Source organism: Elephas maximus, chromosome 1, assembly GCF_024166365.1.
Source record: "Elephas maximus indicus isolate mEleMax1 chromosome 1, mEleMax1 primary haplotype, whole genome shotgun sequence".
Classification (NCBI taxonomy): Eukaryota; Metazoa; Chordata; class Mammalia; order Proboscidea; family Elephantidae; genus Elephas; species Elephas maximus.
Genome location: NC_064819.1, coordinates 57,765,301 through 57,781,034, shown reverse-complemented (window position 1 = coordinate 57,781,034; position 15,734 = coordinate 57,765,301). Strand labels below are relative to the sequence as shown.

The 15,734-nt window shown below is 44.3% G+C and overlaps 1 protein-coding gene across 1 annotated transcript in view; it reads left to right on the top strand.

The window, feature by feature from the left end:
- Positions 1-15,734, top strand: part of GFOD1 (glucose-fructose oxidoreductase domain containing 1) — a 156,657-nt gene that overhangs the window by 58,039 nt on the left and 82,884 nt on the right. The gene's annotated exons all lie outside the window — the stretch shown is intronic.

Below are 15,734 nucleotides of genomic sequence, written 5' to 3'. Positions count from 1 at the left end.
CGGAGTCAACTTGATGGCAACTGGTCTACAGCTTCCTCTGCCCAGCCTCATGAGTCACGGCTCCTCCATCTACTTTCTGTCCTGTAAACATTCATTCAAAGGAGGCTCTTCTTTAGCTCTGTTTCCAGACCAAGGGCTGGAAGTCAGCAGCTTTAAGGACAGGGTGTATGGCAGGTCTCTGCATACCAGATTGCTAGAAACATGACCCTCAGAGGCTGCTTTGAAAGAGTTTGTAAGTTCCATGATAGTTTTTGTGGGGCGACTTTACCTATATGCAGCTTAAGCCCCTTTTCTTTACCCTTGGGAGAATGCGGATAGTACACGGAGTCACGAGGAGCCGTTCCAAGCAATGTGCCAGGAGGGGGCAGATCTTCGACCCCTCTCAGCATTGATGAGGAAGTCTGAGTGTTGCTATGGCATTTGGAAATGTTCGTTTTCTTTTCCAAATTGTTTACATGATCTTTATTTGTGGAAGACCAGTTAGAGCAGCAACTGTGAGGGGGTTAGGGACCTCAGGTGCACCCTTGGGGGCTGAAACAAAAAGGAAACCATTGGCCAGCTGCTTTTGTTGAGCATTTCTTTGTGCAAAGAACTCGCTGTGTATGTGCCTTAAGGGACGAGGGATAGACAATTGGGAGAAAAGTCTTCTACTTTCCCTTCTAGAGCTTTCCTTCTATCTGGGAGAAGAGGCAGCACTGTAGCCCATGCCATCACCTGTGAGAAATGACTGATGGGCTCTTGCAAAGCAAAAATATAAGTCAGTGGAAAATACCGGAGTACGTTAGCATCCCCTGTTAGGATGGATTTTAACCAGAGTCAGGTGAGGCCAATCAGACAGATTATAATGAAGAGGTTTTTGAAGGAATCATTAAAGCCAGAGGTTTATTCAGAATCATTTGCCTTCTCCACCAGGTCAGTGTATTCAATTTCTTTCTTCCTTGCCATTGGTTGGGGCACCACAGGCTCCCCAGGCACACACACCCGAGACTTGGAAGTCATTCTAGATTTCTCCCTCCCTTCTTTCCCCAAATCTGGCTGATCACCCCAAATTTTACCCCTTCCCTTCCTGCCAATGCAGGTCAGGCTCTGAGTATCATTTTACAAAAAAGTAACAAAGTAAGAATAGTGCGAAGAATATCCCATATTCCCTGTCTTAATTACCTAGTGCTACTGTAACAAAAAATACCACGAGTGGGTAGCTTTAAAGAACAGAAATTTGTTTTCTCAAAGTTCAGGAGGCTAGAAGTCTGAATTTAGGGTGTGGCTCAGGGAGAGAGCCTTTTTTTTTTTTTTTTTTTTTGGTCTGTTTCAGCTTCTGGTAGCTGTGAAAATCCTTGCCGTTCCTGGGCTTGTAGATGCATCTGCCACGTGTGTTTGTCTTCATATGGTGTCTTCCCCTGTGTGTATCTTTGTGTCTGTTCTCATTTTTATAACTCAGAAATGATTAGGTTTCGGACCCACCCTGCTCAGGTATGACCTAATTAACATTCAAAAGAAACTTTTTGCAAAACAGGATCACATCCACAGGTATAAGGGCCAGGATTTCAATACATATTTATGGAGGACACAACTCAATCCATAACATGGCCTTTACCCTGACTCACTCATTAATGTATTACCCCTTTTGCATGCCCTCTTCCTCTCTTTTATTACCTCTCTCTGTCTTACACACACATGCAATTTTCTTAACCATTTATGGATAAGTTGCATCCATCATGGCCCTTTATTCCTAAATACCTCATTGTATATTTCCTAAGAACAAAGATGTTCTCTTATATAACTACAGTACAGTTATCAACTCCAGTGAATCCCTTCTGAGTGAGGTTTTATAAAAGGAGAGAAAGTCACACAGGTAGAAGACAGACGCTGTCTTAGGCTGGGTTCTCTGGAGAAGCAAAACCAGTGCAGCATATCAACATGTATACAGAGAGATTTATATCAAGGAAATGACTCATGGCTGTAGAGGATGGGAAGTCTGTGGGTCAGGCTGGAGGCTTCTTCTGCCTCATGTAGCTGCGGGGGCTGGAGAACCCAAGATCGGCAGGTCAGACAGCAGGCCCCTGGTTCACAGGCCGTGGAAGCCAGCGAATCCCAAGATTGGCAGGTAAGCTGCTAGCTTAAGTCCCAAGAACCATAAGTCAGATGAATAGAGTCAGCTGCAGGACTCAGAGCAAGCAAAAGCCAGCGAGCCTTGCCAGAAAGTCCACCTATATTGGATGTAGCCCACACCCCCAAGGAAACTCCCTTTCAGCTGATAGGCTGCTTATAATAGATCTCATCCTGGAGGTGATCACATTATATCAGATCTCATTATGGAGGTAATTACATCATTAAAAAGCTGCCAAACTACATAACTGCCAGACCACTACCACTTGCCCAGCCAAGTTGACACGTACCTTAACCATCACAGATGCCATGTGACAAGGATTGCCAGCAGCCACCAGAAACTAAGAAAGAGGCTTAGAACAGCAACTTTCTCAGATCCATCAGGACTCAACACAGCTGAGATCCAGAATTCTGAGATGACAACTTTCTATTCTTATAAGCCATCGGCTTTGTAGTACTTTGTTATGGCAGCATTAGGAGACTAAGACAAGATGCATATCCTTTCCTCAATATTCAGATAGGCGTATGAGAAGTAGTACTCAAAGAGCATCAGGAAATCTGGCTTTCATGAAGACGGGGGTTGCTGACAATCTGCAAGCTTGGAAGACTGCCAGTGATATCGTCACTGGAATGCTAACTGTGTTCTTCCTCACCGTTCATCCCCTTTGCCTCCAGCCAAAGGGTCAACTCCTCTTCTTTGCCATGTTGAGTCCTCTCTGCTGTGTGTAGGAGCTGGCACTCTACTGCGTTACTGATAACGAATGTGCTGAGGGTGGAGGATGGTGTTTTATTAACTTTTGGGGGAGATTCATTTCAATAATTAGAGGACATAGAAGGGAGTTGCTTTTTACGGTAGAGAAGATTAAAAGATAAGTCCTTTGCACAAAATGTGAAATTGAAGAGAACTCTATATTCCGATGTTTTCTCCTCTTCTGTTGGACAAGTGTATATCTGTGGGATGTGTCAGTTGCGGGCGCCACATTTCATTCTAAAGACAGCTGTCATTTGAAGTGATCTCAGATTTGTTGTTTTTCAGGAAGCTTTTCACCAAAGATACCACCATTTCAGATACAAGGAAGGTCAAAGCATGTGGGTTGGCAGCAGTGGGCAGGAGAGGATCAGGGAGAAGAGCTGACGTATGTGAGCGTACATGGATCTCAGAACTGGGGTGGTCTCAGAGTCAACAAAGAAACTCAAGGCCTATCTTAGTTACCTAGTGCTGCTTTAACAAATACTGCAAGTGGGTGGCTTTAAAGAACCGAAATTCATTTTCTCACAGCTCTGGAGGCTAAAAGTTGAAATTAAGGCCTCAGTCATATCAAGTCCTTCTTTGGGCCGTTCTCCTAGTTTCTGGTGTCTGCCAGCAATACTTGGTGCTGCTTGGCATCTGTCTTCCTCCTGTATATGTCGTTGTGTTTATTCTAGTCTTTTTATAACTCAGAAGTGATTAGGTTTAGGGCCCACCCTACTTTGACGTGACCTCATTAACATAACAAAAGAAAACTATTTCCAAACAGGATCATGTTTACAGACACAGGGATTAGGATTTCAACACATATTTTGGTGAGACACAACTCAATTCATAACAGGCCCTGAGTGATTTTCAATCACTTGCCTGAGGTCACAGCTAATTAAAAACAGAAATGGTAAATGGGGTAAACCTCCCAGTTTCTCAGTCTGGTGGTCTCCATGAAGTGGTCATGGACTTGGCCAGTTTTCCATGAATAGGGGCTTGTATGGACAAAGCTCTTGAACCCAGCGATGGGTAGTATCAGCTCTGGACTACAGACACATGCTCTTTCATCTTCTTGTCCTATGAACTTATGTCAAATGTACTTGTAACCCAAAAACTAGTGGCCATCTAGTCTACTCCAACTCATGATGACCCATGTGTGTCAGAGTAGAACTGAACTTTATAGGGTTTTCAATGGCTGATCATTCAGATGTGGATCACCAGGCCTTTTTTCCAAGATGCCTCTAGGTGGACTTAAATCTCCAACCTTTCTGTTAGCAGCTGAGCTCAACCGTTTGCACCATGGGGTGTATGTTTGACGACATCATGTTTGTCATTGTTTGACAACATCATATTCTTCATTGTCTAGGGTCCCACTATGAGCACAGCTCTGTCCTAGTCTCCATAGGGAGGGCTGGAAAGTGGAACTTAATGCCAAAATGTGTGTTAAATGCTTATGATATAGTTAAATGATTTCAACCCTGGCAGATGTGGATTGTGGAATGACTTCTTCGCAACGATCTGGTTACTTTTAGATTAGCAATCAGTGTAGCAGGCCACAGCTTTTTCTTTTTATTCCTGTTCATCTGGATTAACCAGATAATTGCAGCAGTTCCCCTCCTTCACTTGGGGAGAAAGAGTAGGGCAGAGGCCAGCAATAAGGGAATGCACTGAGAGCAGGACAGACACACACCAAGACGGGGGCGGTTTTGGCAAAGCTGAAGCATTAAGAGATAACAACCTAGGCACTTACGTTAAAGTAGTATTGAGGGGCTCTGCGCTTCTTGAAATGAGCTAGGGATATTTGGATAATAACCCAAGTACTGTTTACATGGAAAGCTGTTCTCTGATTTAATAGGAAGTAGATCTGATTTTGATTTCTGGAAACATTTGTTAGCAAAATTGCTGCCAGGAGAACAGGCCAGTCCTGGAATGGAAGGAAGTCAGAGCTCTTGGTTTTCTAGCCATGGGAATTGCTGCCCAAAGGCTGTGAGGGCAGATGGCGGAAGCCTGGCTTTCACAAAGAACAAACTCAGGTTAACCCTTGATTTGAAGAAACTGGGCAGCCTAGAATGGTAGCTTCTATCTAGCTTAGATTTTTTAAAGCAATTATTATTGATCCCCGGTACGTTATGCACTTAATTTCAATACGGAGGGCAGGGTAGGGCAAGCAGTTAAGATCTCAGGTTCGGGAATCTGAGACCTGGATTCAAATCCTCCCTCCACCCTGTACTTGCGTTAGTGCAGTGGTTCTCAATCTGGGTTGCACATTAGAATCACCCGCAGGCTTTTATAACTCCAGATGCCTAGGCTGCATCCCAGAGCAAGTGTATAAGAATCTCTCAGGGTGGAACACAAGCACTGGTGGTTTTTTAAGCCCTCCCTCCCCCCAGGGATAACCAGGTTGAGAACTATTGTTCTAGAAAGACCATGGAAATGTTTAATAGCTCAGTAGGCTGTGTTTCCTCATCTGCAAAGCAGGGACACTATAACCTAAAATGGATAGTTCTTGTGAAGATAAAGATAATACCTGCATGGTGCTTAGTCCAGCACATAGTTAGTGCTCAGTAAATGACATCTAACAGCCTTAGCTCAGGTTCTCTATATGCAGAGAGAATTTGAAATGCAAACACAATACTCTCACATAAGCATATAAGGCAGGTACAGGTGGGCAGTTCTTTCTTCTTCATAATTACTTATAGAAGGACATGTGGCTGGAGCAAGGTGTAGTTAGGAAGTGCCTTGAATTAAGCATCAAGAACTCTTGGTCTTCGCTTCTAGGTATATACTGGAAAGCCTTGAAAGCAGGGATGCAAATAGAAACTTGTACACCCATGTTCACTGCAGCACTATTAACAATAGCCAAAAGGTGGAAACAACCCAAGCGTCCATCAAGAGATGGATGGATAAACAAAATGTGACCTCCATACCATGGACTATTATTCAGCCGTAAAGACAAATGAAGTTCTGAGACACGATACGACTTGGATGGACCTTAAAGGCATTATGCTGAGTGAAATACATCAGGTGCAAAAGGACAAATATTGTCTGATCCCACTTATCTGAAATATGTAGAATAGACAAATGCATAGAGACAAATTCTTTTAGTGGTTTCCAGGGGGAAGGGAGAATGGGTAGTTAGAAAAAAAAATTAATGCAGTGCATCTAGTTATTTTTCCTGTTCTCAGACCGTTCCCAGCTAATACGGTGCACTCATACCAGCTCTCACCTAGAGTCCCATTTGGTGGGGTTCACTGGCACTACGTGAAGCTGGGATGTAGGACACTGAACTGGGGTGTGCAGGGGACACAGAGGTGCCCAGGGCTCACTCCCAGAGTGACAGAGGGTTTATAGCACTGCTATGAGGCTGTGTAACACAGCAGAGAGGGCGTGGACTTCAACTCTCAAGAGGTCTGGCTTAGAGTCCTAGGTTACTCCTTGACCACTGAACCTCGGTTTCTTCATCTGTAAAATGGTGCCAGCAGTGTTCACTTTGCAGAGTGGTGGGCGGTAAAGATTAGATATAATAGAAATAATATGTGTCAGGCCCACAATAAGTGCTCAGTAGTGTACGACTACTATTGTAAAGGTTCACTGTTCAAACCCAACCAGCAGTACCATAGAAGAAAGGCCTGGCTTTCTGCTTCCGTAAAGATTACAGCCAAGAAAACCCTAAGGAGCAGTTCTACTCTGTAACACATGGGTCTCCATGAATTGGAATTGACTCAACAGTAGTGGGTTTTTGTTTTCTTTTTAGCGTGATTTAAATATTACTGATGAAAGACAGGTCGTTTGTGTTTACAAATTTAAATTTATTTTTCTTCCATTCATTTCTGAGAAGGTGTAATTTTATATTCATAGATGACACTGTGTTTTCTTTGAGGATAGGGAACCTATCATGGTTACAGGATGTAGTAAAAGTCCATGTGTGATTGCAAGTGGTTTTCTTTGTAAAGATTATCACACCCTCAGTTCACAAATGTCTGCATTTCCCTCTTGCTTTCCATGTTGAAATTAACTTTCTTCTTTGCTCATTCTTATGTAAGCACTATTACACAGGGTTTCTTTAGGTTTTCATATAACAGTCACAACTGTGGACCAAGGGGCTGTCCAGTGCTGGATTCATCAGTATTAAATCCACAAAATAGCACATTGGAAAGCAGGTGGAGGCACAACTAATTCAGGCCCTTCGATGCTCCCTGAATTCTTGTACTTCCTGTTAAAAAAAAAAAAAAAAAGCCACTTGCCATCAAGTCAGTTCCAACTCATGGCAACCCTGAGAAGCCCCTGAGTGGACTTAAACTGCCAACCTTTCAGTTAGCAGCCAAGCTCATTAACCATTTGCACTACCCGGGGACTCCTGTGTTTCATCCATTAACCCTTACATTGTATTATGTTGCCATTATACATTTACATGTCTCCCCACTGTCTAAGTTACCTACTGCTGCCATAAGAAAAATACTGCAAGTAGGTGGCCTTGAAGAACAGAAATTTATTTTCTCACAGTTCTGGAGGCAAAACGTCCAAATCAGGGTCTCAGCCATGTCAAGTCCTGTGGGCCCCTCTCCTAGATCCTGGTGTCTGCTGGCGATCTGTTGGAGCTCCTTGGCCTGTCGACGATCCTTACGTGCCATCCTCCTCTGCACATGCTGCCTCTGCATCTGATCTGCTCTTATTATAACTTGGAAGTGATTAGATTTAGAACCCACTCTACTTGGGTATGATCTAATTAACACAACAAAGAAAGCCCTATTTCCAAATAGGATCACATCCAAATGTATAGGGGTTAGGATCCCAACTCATATTTGGGGGAGGGGGGTACAGTTTAACCCATAACACCCACTAAGATAAATAAATGAAAACATATATGGAAAAGCACCTACAGAATGCTCAGCACATAGCTCTTTTTCCTTCCTTCCTTCCTCCTCCCACTTCCTCCCTCAGCATCTTCTTTTTCTCTAACCCTCATACCTGGCACAGGGCAGACTTAATGTTTGTTGAATGAAGGAGGAGTAGGGGTATCTTTCCTTCCACAGACTCAGGTACACTGGGGATGAGCTCCCTGCCTGGGGTACAGTGATGGGCTGGCTGGGCAGAAGCAAGGATTGTCAAGATCATGATCACATCTCTGGCCCCTGGTGTAGTCACTGATGTACATACACACGCACCCATCTGTTTTGGGATAGCTGGAGGGTTTGCTTTGTCTTTTTTTAATGGGCTGATTGAGAGGGATTTGGACTAAAGGGCATCTGTACTTTAAAAATCATTACAACTGCTCTGTCCAACATAGTAGCCACAAGCCACATGTGACTGTTTCTATTAACTGAAGTGGAATACAATTCAAATTCAGTTCCTCAGTCACACTAGCCACATTTCAAGTGACCAACAGTCACATGTGGCTAGTGGCTACCATATTGGACGGTGTGGATATGGGTATTTCCATCATTGCAGAAAGTTCTCTTGGACCACGCTACATTAAAGAGTGGGTGTGATAAGATTTAAAAATGACTTTTAGAGATGATAGTGTCCTCTTTTTTTTTGTAGTTGTGGTGAAAATATATATAACAATACATTTGCCAATTAAACAATTTTTATATGTACAGTTCAGTGACATTGATTATATTCATCTTGTTGTGCACCCATCACCACTATCTTTTCTAAATTATTCCACCACCATTAACAGAGGCTCAGCGCCCCCTAAGCTACGACTCTTCTCCCCCTTCCATGTCATACCAGAACTTCATTTCTCTCTGTGGATGAATAATATTCTATTGTATGATTATACCACAATTGATTTATCCATTTATCTGTTGATGAGCACGTAGGTTGTTTCTACCTTTTGGCTGTTGAATAATGCCTCAGTGAACGTTGGTGTACAAATTTCTGTTTGCATTCTTGTTTTCGATTATTTGGGTATATACTGTGTTTTTTACGCAAATAGTGCGCACCTTCTGCATTTGTTTGCCAGCCCCACCCTCCCCCCCAACCACTCTCATAAGCGCTGCCATGCTGTTCCTCTTCCACAAGTTACCGTAAAAAAAAAAAAAAAATTACCGTAGTTCACTTACGAAAATACCTCAGGGGAGGGAGGGTGCGACTGGAAACAAATGCACAAGACTGCCAATATTTGCAGAAAAATACAATACCTAGCAGTGGGATAGTTCAATGTACAACTTCTTTTTCTCATTCAAAAATTTATACACAAATTGTTTTGTGACACTGGTTGCAATCCCTGCAATGTGTCAACAGTCTTCCCATTTCCACCCTGGGTTCCCTGTGTCCTCTTGTCCAGTTTTCCTGTCCCTTCCTGCCGTCTCATCTTTGCTTTTGAACAGGTGTTGCCCATTTGGTCTCGTATACTTGATTGAAATAAGAAGAATACTTCTCACACGTGTTATTGTTTGTTTTATTAAAAAAAAAAAAACCCAGTGCCGTCGAGTCGATTGCGACTCATAGCGACCCTATAGGACAGAGTAGAACTGCTCCATAGAGTTTCCAAGGAGCGCCTGGTGCATTTGAACTGCTGACCCTTTGGTTAGCAGCCATGGCACTTAACCACTACACCACCAGGGTTTCCAATTTGTTTTATAGGCCTATCTAATCTTTGGCTGAAATGTGGACATCGGTAGTGGCTTCAGTTCTGAGTTAGCAGAGTGTCAGGAAACCACAGTCTCAGAGTTTCCCACAGTCTTTGTTAGACCAGTAAGTCTGGTCTTTTATTGTAAACTTGAATTTTGTTCTACATTTTTCTCCTGCTCTGTTTGGGACCCTCTATTGTGATCCCTGTCAGAGTAGTCAGGAGTGGTAGCCGGGCACCATCTAGTTCTTCTGGGCTCAAGCTGGCAGAGGCTGTGGTTCATGTGGTCCATTAGTCCTTTGGTTTAAAGTTTGCTTCGTGTCTTTGGTTTTCTTCATTTTCCTTTGCTCTGGACAGGATGGAACTAATAGATGTATCTTAGATGGCTGCTCGCAAGCTTTTAAGACCCAGATGCTATTCACTAGAGTAGTAGATGTAGAACATTTTCTTTATGAATTATGTTATGCCAGTTGAGCTAGATGTTCCCCAAGACCATAGACCCCAGCCCTCAGCCCCAGTAACTTGGTCCCTCAGGGTGTTTGGATCTGTCTGGGAAGCTTCTATGGCTTTGTCTTGGTCCAGTTACACTGACTTGCCTACATTGTGTGTTGCCTTTCTCTTCACCAAAGTTAATACTTGTTTGCCTGGTGGTACAGTGGTTAAGAGCTCGGCTGCTAACAAAAAAGACCAGCAGTTTGATTCACCAGCTATTCCTTGGAAACCCTATGGGGCAGATCTATTCTGTCCTATAGGGTCACTATGAGTTGGAATCAACTCGATGGCAACGGGTTTGGGATTTTTGGTTTTAACAGCTAATAATCCTGAGCATTTCCTTGTCTGTCTGTAAGCCACCTGAATGTCTTCTTTTGTGAAGTATCTGTTCATATCCTTTGCCTACTTTTTCAATGGATTATTTGTCCTTTTGTTGTTGAGGTGTTGAAGTAGTTTATGGATTTTAGAGATTACATCCTTGTTGGATATGCCATAGCTGAAAATTTTTTCCCATTCTGTAGGTTCTCTTTTACTCTTCTGGTGAAGTCTTTTGATGAGCATAAGTGTTTAATTTTTAGGAGCTCCCAGTTATCTAGCTTATCTTATGGTGTTTGCACATTGTTAGTTATGGTTTGCATAGTATTTGTCCCTAATTTTTCTTCCATGATCTTTATAGTTTTAGGTTTTATATTCAGGTCTTTGATGCATTTTGAGTTAGTTTTTGTGTGTAGTGTGAGGTATGGGTCCTGTTTCGTTTTTTTTTGCAAATACACATCCAGTTATGCCAGCATCATTTGTTAAAGAGACTGTCTTTTCCCCACTTAAGGACTTTGAGCCTTTGTCAAAGATTAGCTGCTCTTAGGTTATGTTCAACTTTTTGAAGAATTGAGAAGGTCCTCTTAAGGCCTGTCTCTGCATTCGCCTTGATTATAGGGAAAATGTTTTCAAGACAAATCATCAAGGAGGCTTGACACGTCGTTTTGGGAACTTGATGATGGAAGTGGAGTAAGGGGAAAGCAACAGAAATCTGTACCAGCTGGACTTGGAGGCTGGATTGTTTTTACCTTTTCTCACTGACCTCACCAAGGCCCACGGCCTTTAGGTCAGTCTTCCGCATTCCTCATGCCCTACTTGTGACAATACCCTGTTTTCTCTGAAAGTGACTTTATGAGAAAAACCCAAGGTCCTCCAGGATGTGGCATGCCTGTTACGCGGCCACAGGGTGCCTGGTCCTCTCTCCCAGGGCCACTGAAGTGGGATACTGTGGGGCTAGCAGCTGGTGGGAACATCAGTGCCAGCTGCCCCAGACAGAGCTCTAGGCTGGAGCTTTGCACCAACACAATGCCTTTGACCGAATGTCACATCAAATAATCCTGCTTTGTATTTCTCAGGGTAGCCAGGCCTTTTACGGGAGTAACCTGATAGCCCATCAATATTTTCCTGACTTACAAATGGAGAAAATAAAGCCACAGAATGATTAAGTACATGCCCAGCAACTCAGCATAGCTAAAAAAAATATGTGCAGCATAGCTAGCACAGTTAAAATCATACCTACCCCTCACCGCGGCGGTTCCTCTTCTGGGAATTTATTTAGCTATGCTAGCATGACTGTTTATTGCAGCATTGTTTATAATATTGAATAACTGAAACCAACCTTATTGTCTCATATAGGGGAATGAGTTAATTGAGTTATATTAATACAATGCAATATTATGAGGCCTATAAAGCCATGATTTAGGTTTGCGTATTTTTTTTTATGTCGATATGCAGAGGAAACAATACAGCAGAGGCTTCACACAGGTTTCTCATGGTGCAAGGGGGTGATTTGTAGCAACTGTCCCACAATCATTTCACAAATCAAAGATGCGCTCTTTAAGGGCTCTCTGTTCCTCTGTGTTTGAGTTTACTTACTTGATTTTTCTTTACTTTCTTGCCAGGTCAGAAACAGAGGTGACAGTTGTAGCTTGAGGTTGCAGCCACCATGAGCCCTGAGGCAGTCAGTGAGGACATGAAAGGGAGTGACCAGGAACGCAGCATGCCGTGTGCTTGGGGGCGCCTAGACTCCAGAGAGACGTGGCTCTGAAGTCGTTCCCAGAGAACTTAATAGGGAGTTTGGTTTGAGACATGTTTCCCTTAGAACTTGTGAGCTTGTATACTGACCTTGCTGTTACAAGTGGCTCATTGAAGAAAGTCAGATGCCAGTTGAGGACGTGGCAAATTCTCCAGGCCTCTGGCTTCTCCAACCACATTTTCTTTGCTGTTTGTTTTTGGTTCTTCTGCTGCGCCCTGGCCTCCAGCCTGCTGTTCCAAGAAGCCACTATGCTTCTGCCGCCCTGTCTTCAAGGAATGCCCTTCCCACTCCATCTGCCTGGCTCACTCCTGTTGGTCTTTTAAGATGCAGCTTGAACATCCCTTTCTGGGATGGGGGGATGTCTACTCTTTCCTCTTCTCCCCCCAAACCAAGAGTTGGGCACTTGACTTCTGTGTTCCCATAATGTTCTGCACTCACTGTGCATCATGTCGAAAACTGCCTCAGAACTGGGCTTACCTCCTCTCGGTTGCTCAAGGTCCCTAGTTGGTGCAAATGGTTTGCCTTTGGCTGATAACTGACAGGTTGGAGGTTCAAACCCACTCAGTGGCTCTGCAGGAGAAAGGCCTATTGATCTACTTGCAAAAAGGTTTATGGTTGTTAGTTGCTGCTGAGTTGGCTCCAACTCATGATGACTTCATATGTAACAGAAGGAAACATTGCCTGGTCCTGCACCATCCTCACAATCTTTGGTATGTTTGAGCCGACTGTTGCAGCCACCATGTCAGTCCATGTCGTGGAGGCCGAGAAAACCCTAGGGAGCTCAGTTCTACGCTGTAACACATGAGGTTGCCATGAGCCGAAATCACCTCAATGGCCATGTGTTTTTGGTTTTGGTGTGGCCTATACAAGAAGGCTCAGAAAAGGTTTACTGAACGCATGGTCCACAGATAGGCGCCTTTACGGGTTGAAGCAGTAGATGCCATATGGGTTGGGGGGACTCGTAGGCCTTCGCGGGGGAGCCTGTTCTCTGGCTGACTCATGGGTTGGAGAGTGGGGAAGAAGTCGTGGCATTTTGGGTGAAGATGATAGAAACTCACTCAGGAGAGAACATGCCATAGGTGGTGGAGGAGAAAAGGGAAGCAGTCAGGATTAGAATAGACACTGCCTGAAAACTCCCCTGGGACCTTTCCATCCAGGAAGTCTTCCTTCAGCTTAGCCCAGTGGTCTTCAGTTGGGGGCATTTTTTTCCCTGAGGGGACATGTGGACAGGCCTGGAAATGTTTTTGGTTGTCATACTGGGGGGAGGGAGTGCTTCTTGCATCTATTGGGTAAAGGCCAGGGATGCTGCTAAAAATCCTATAATGCACAGGACTGCCCCCACCACACAGAATTATCCAGCCCAAATGTCAATAGCGCTGCTGTGGAGAAACCCTGAGTAAACTGGACCGTGGCTTGGCGACATGTTGATTACACAGACCAGGCTCAGCGAGGAAATGTTGACTGTTTCTAATTAACTTCTGCATGGGACCAGTGACACTCTCCAGGGAGGGGTTTATAACCAGACATGCAGAAAGGAAGTGGGTTTGGGGTCAAGCTGCTGCTGTGTTTATTTAAGTGGCCCGCCTTCTCGCATGTTGTAGACAGAGTTTGGTGGGATGGGTGGTCAGGGTGTGGGGTGGGAAGAGGTGGAGGAAGCAGAGCCAAGTGTGAAGAGAGGCTCTGGTACATTCTGGCCACTGGACCCTCTGCGCTGACCACTCCTGGAACAACCCCAGCGGTTGGGTAGCTTGTGCACAGGATGTTGGCAAGCGTGAAACCACAAGGGACACCTTAGAGTGAGGAGAGGAATGTGACAGGGCCAGACAGAACTCCTGTAGTTTTTCGCCCTACCTTTCCGAAGTTTCACTTTAGCACAAATGCCACTGCTGAATGACAGGGGAAATAGGAGTTTCGGCTTGTCTCCCTCCTCTGCTTTCTCCCAAACTTCCCATCTCTTTAGAATGCCATTTAGCCAGGACAAAATCCGGTGACTGCTTATGTGGCGATGACTGTTCTGTAGCGATGACTGATAAATGCCGTCGCACCTGTAGATTGTTGTTTTGACATTTGGCTGCTCAGAGTGGGTGTAGAAGCCATCTGGTGTGCAGGGAGGGCCGGCCAGGCTGAGTCACTGGGGAGCGAAGAAGCCACACCTCCTTGAGCTATATTAAGAGAGCAAGAATACTGCTGGTGGAAATGGCTTTCATCTTTGTGATTCTGATATTGGGGGTGGAGCCAGTCCAGTCCAGCTGCTGTCAGTTGACTCCAACTCATAGCGACCCCATGTGTGTCAGAGTAGAACTGTGCTCCAAAGGATTTTCAATAGCTATTTTTTTTTTTAATTTTTTAGAAGTAGATCACCAGCCTTCTTCCAAGGCATCTCTGAGTAGCCTCTAACCTCCAACCTTTTTTTTAGCAGCCAAGTGTGTTAACCATTTGCATTAAGATGGAGACAGGTGTGCTTTTTACATGAAATATGCTAAGAAAAGTGACAGGCTCTGAACAATAAACTGTTCCTGCCAAGCTTTGGGTTTTAGAGGCAGAGAAGAGGGAGGAGGGACTTTGGGGGAAGAGTTTAACTAGAGACTCTTTATCTGGCAACACTTTACACTTGATGGCAACCTGGGAGCAAAATGTAAATGGTCATTAAATTTTGTATTCAGGTGCTGGATTATTGCTTTAGGATTTTTCTCCTCATTAATGAAAAGCTTTATTCTTTTTTTAATTCTTTTTTTTTGTGGTAAATACTATATATATGTCACAAATCATTTTCCATGTGAGCATTCTTCACATGTACAATTCAGTGACATTAATTACATTTATCATGATGTTCAGCCAGCTCCATTGTCTGTTTCCAAATTTTCCCATCATCCTTATCAGAAGTTCAGTGTCTCCCTAAGCAATGAACCCTTCTTCCCCCTCTTTCTCGGCTACCCTTGGTAACCACTAATAAACTTTGGTCTCTATAAGCTTTCAGGCAAATTTCCTAACCTCTGTTTTTATGCTTCAGTTTCCTTAAGTAGGCCTGTGAGTTAAGACCTACAGCTGCTAACCAAAAGGTCAGCAGTTCAAATTCCCCAGGCGCTCCTTAGAAACCCTATGGGGCAGTTCTGCTCTGTCCTATAGGGTCGCTATGAGTCAGAATCAACCCGACAGCAAGAGGTTTGGGTTTTTTTGGTTTTGTGAGTATTAAACAAAATAAAGCATATACAAGATTTTAGCACAATGACTAGAATGTAGAAAGCACTAAGTAAAGGTCACTTGGAAAGATTGGAACTTGAGAAGACTCAGGGTGGGTCTCCTGATGGGGAGCATGGATCTGGGTTGGACCCGCAGCAGAGGGTGGGGGTGGTGGGGTTTGGCACTGAGCCAGGAGGGAGGAGGAGGTGAGGGTAAGCGCTCTCAGAGCTCACTGGCTCCCCTGGTGTCCATTGCCTGCAGGTGCAAGGAGGGGCCTGGCGGTGCTGCCGGCTACAGGTCCAAGTAGTCCCAAGGAGCACTCCTTCCCCTGCCTGCTACCCTACTTCTCCTGCAGAGGGTAGAGTGGGCTCCAGCAGCTCCTTTAATTTCTTTTCATTCCTGGTATCCTCCCCATTGTACCTCTCCTGTCTGTCAGTTTGTCCACCATATGTCAGTTTGGCATACGGTGGTGGCTTGCATGTTGCTGTGATGCTGGAAGCTATGCCACTGGTATTTCAAATACCAGCAGGGTCACCATGGTGGACAGGTTTCAGTGGAGCTTCCAGGTTAAGACA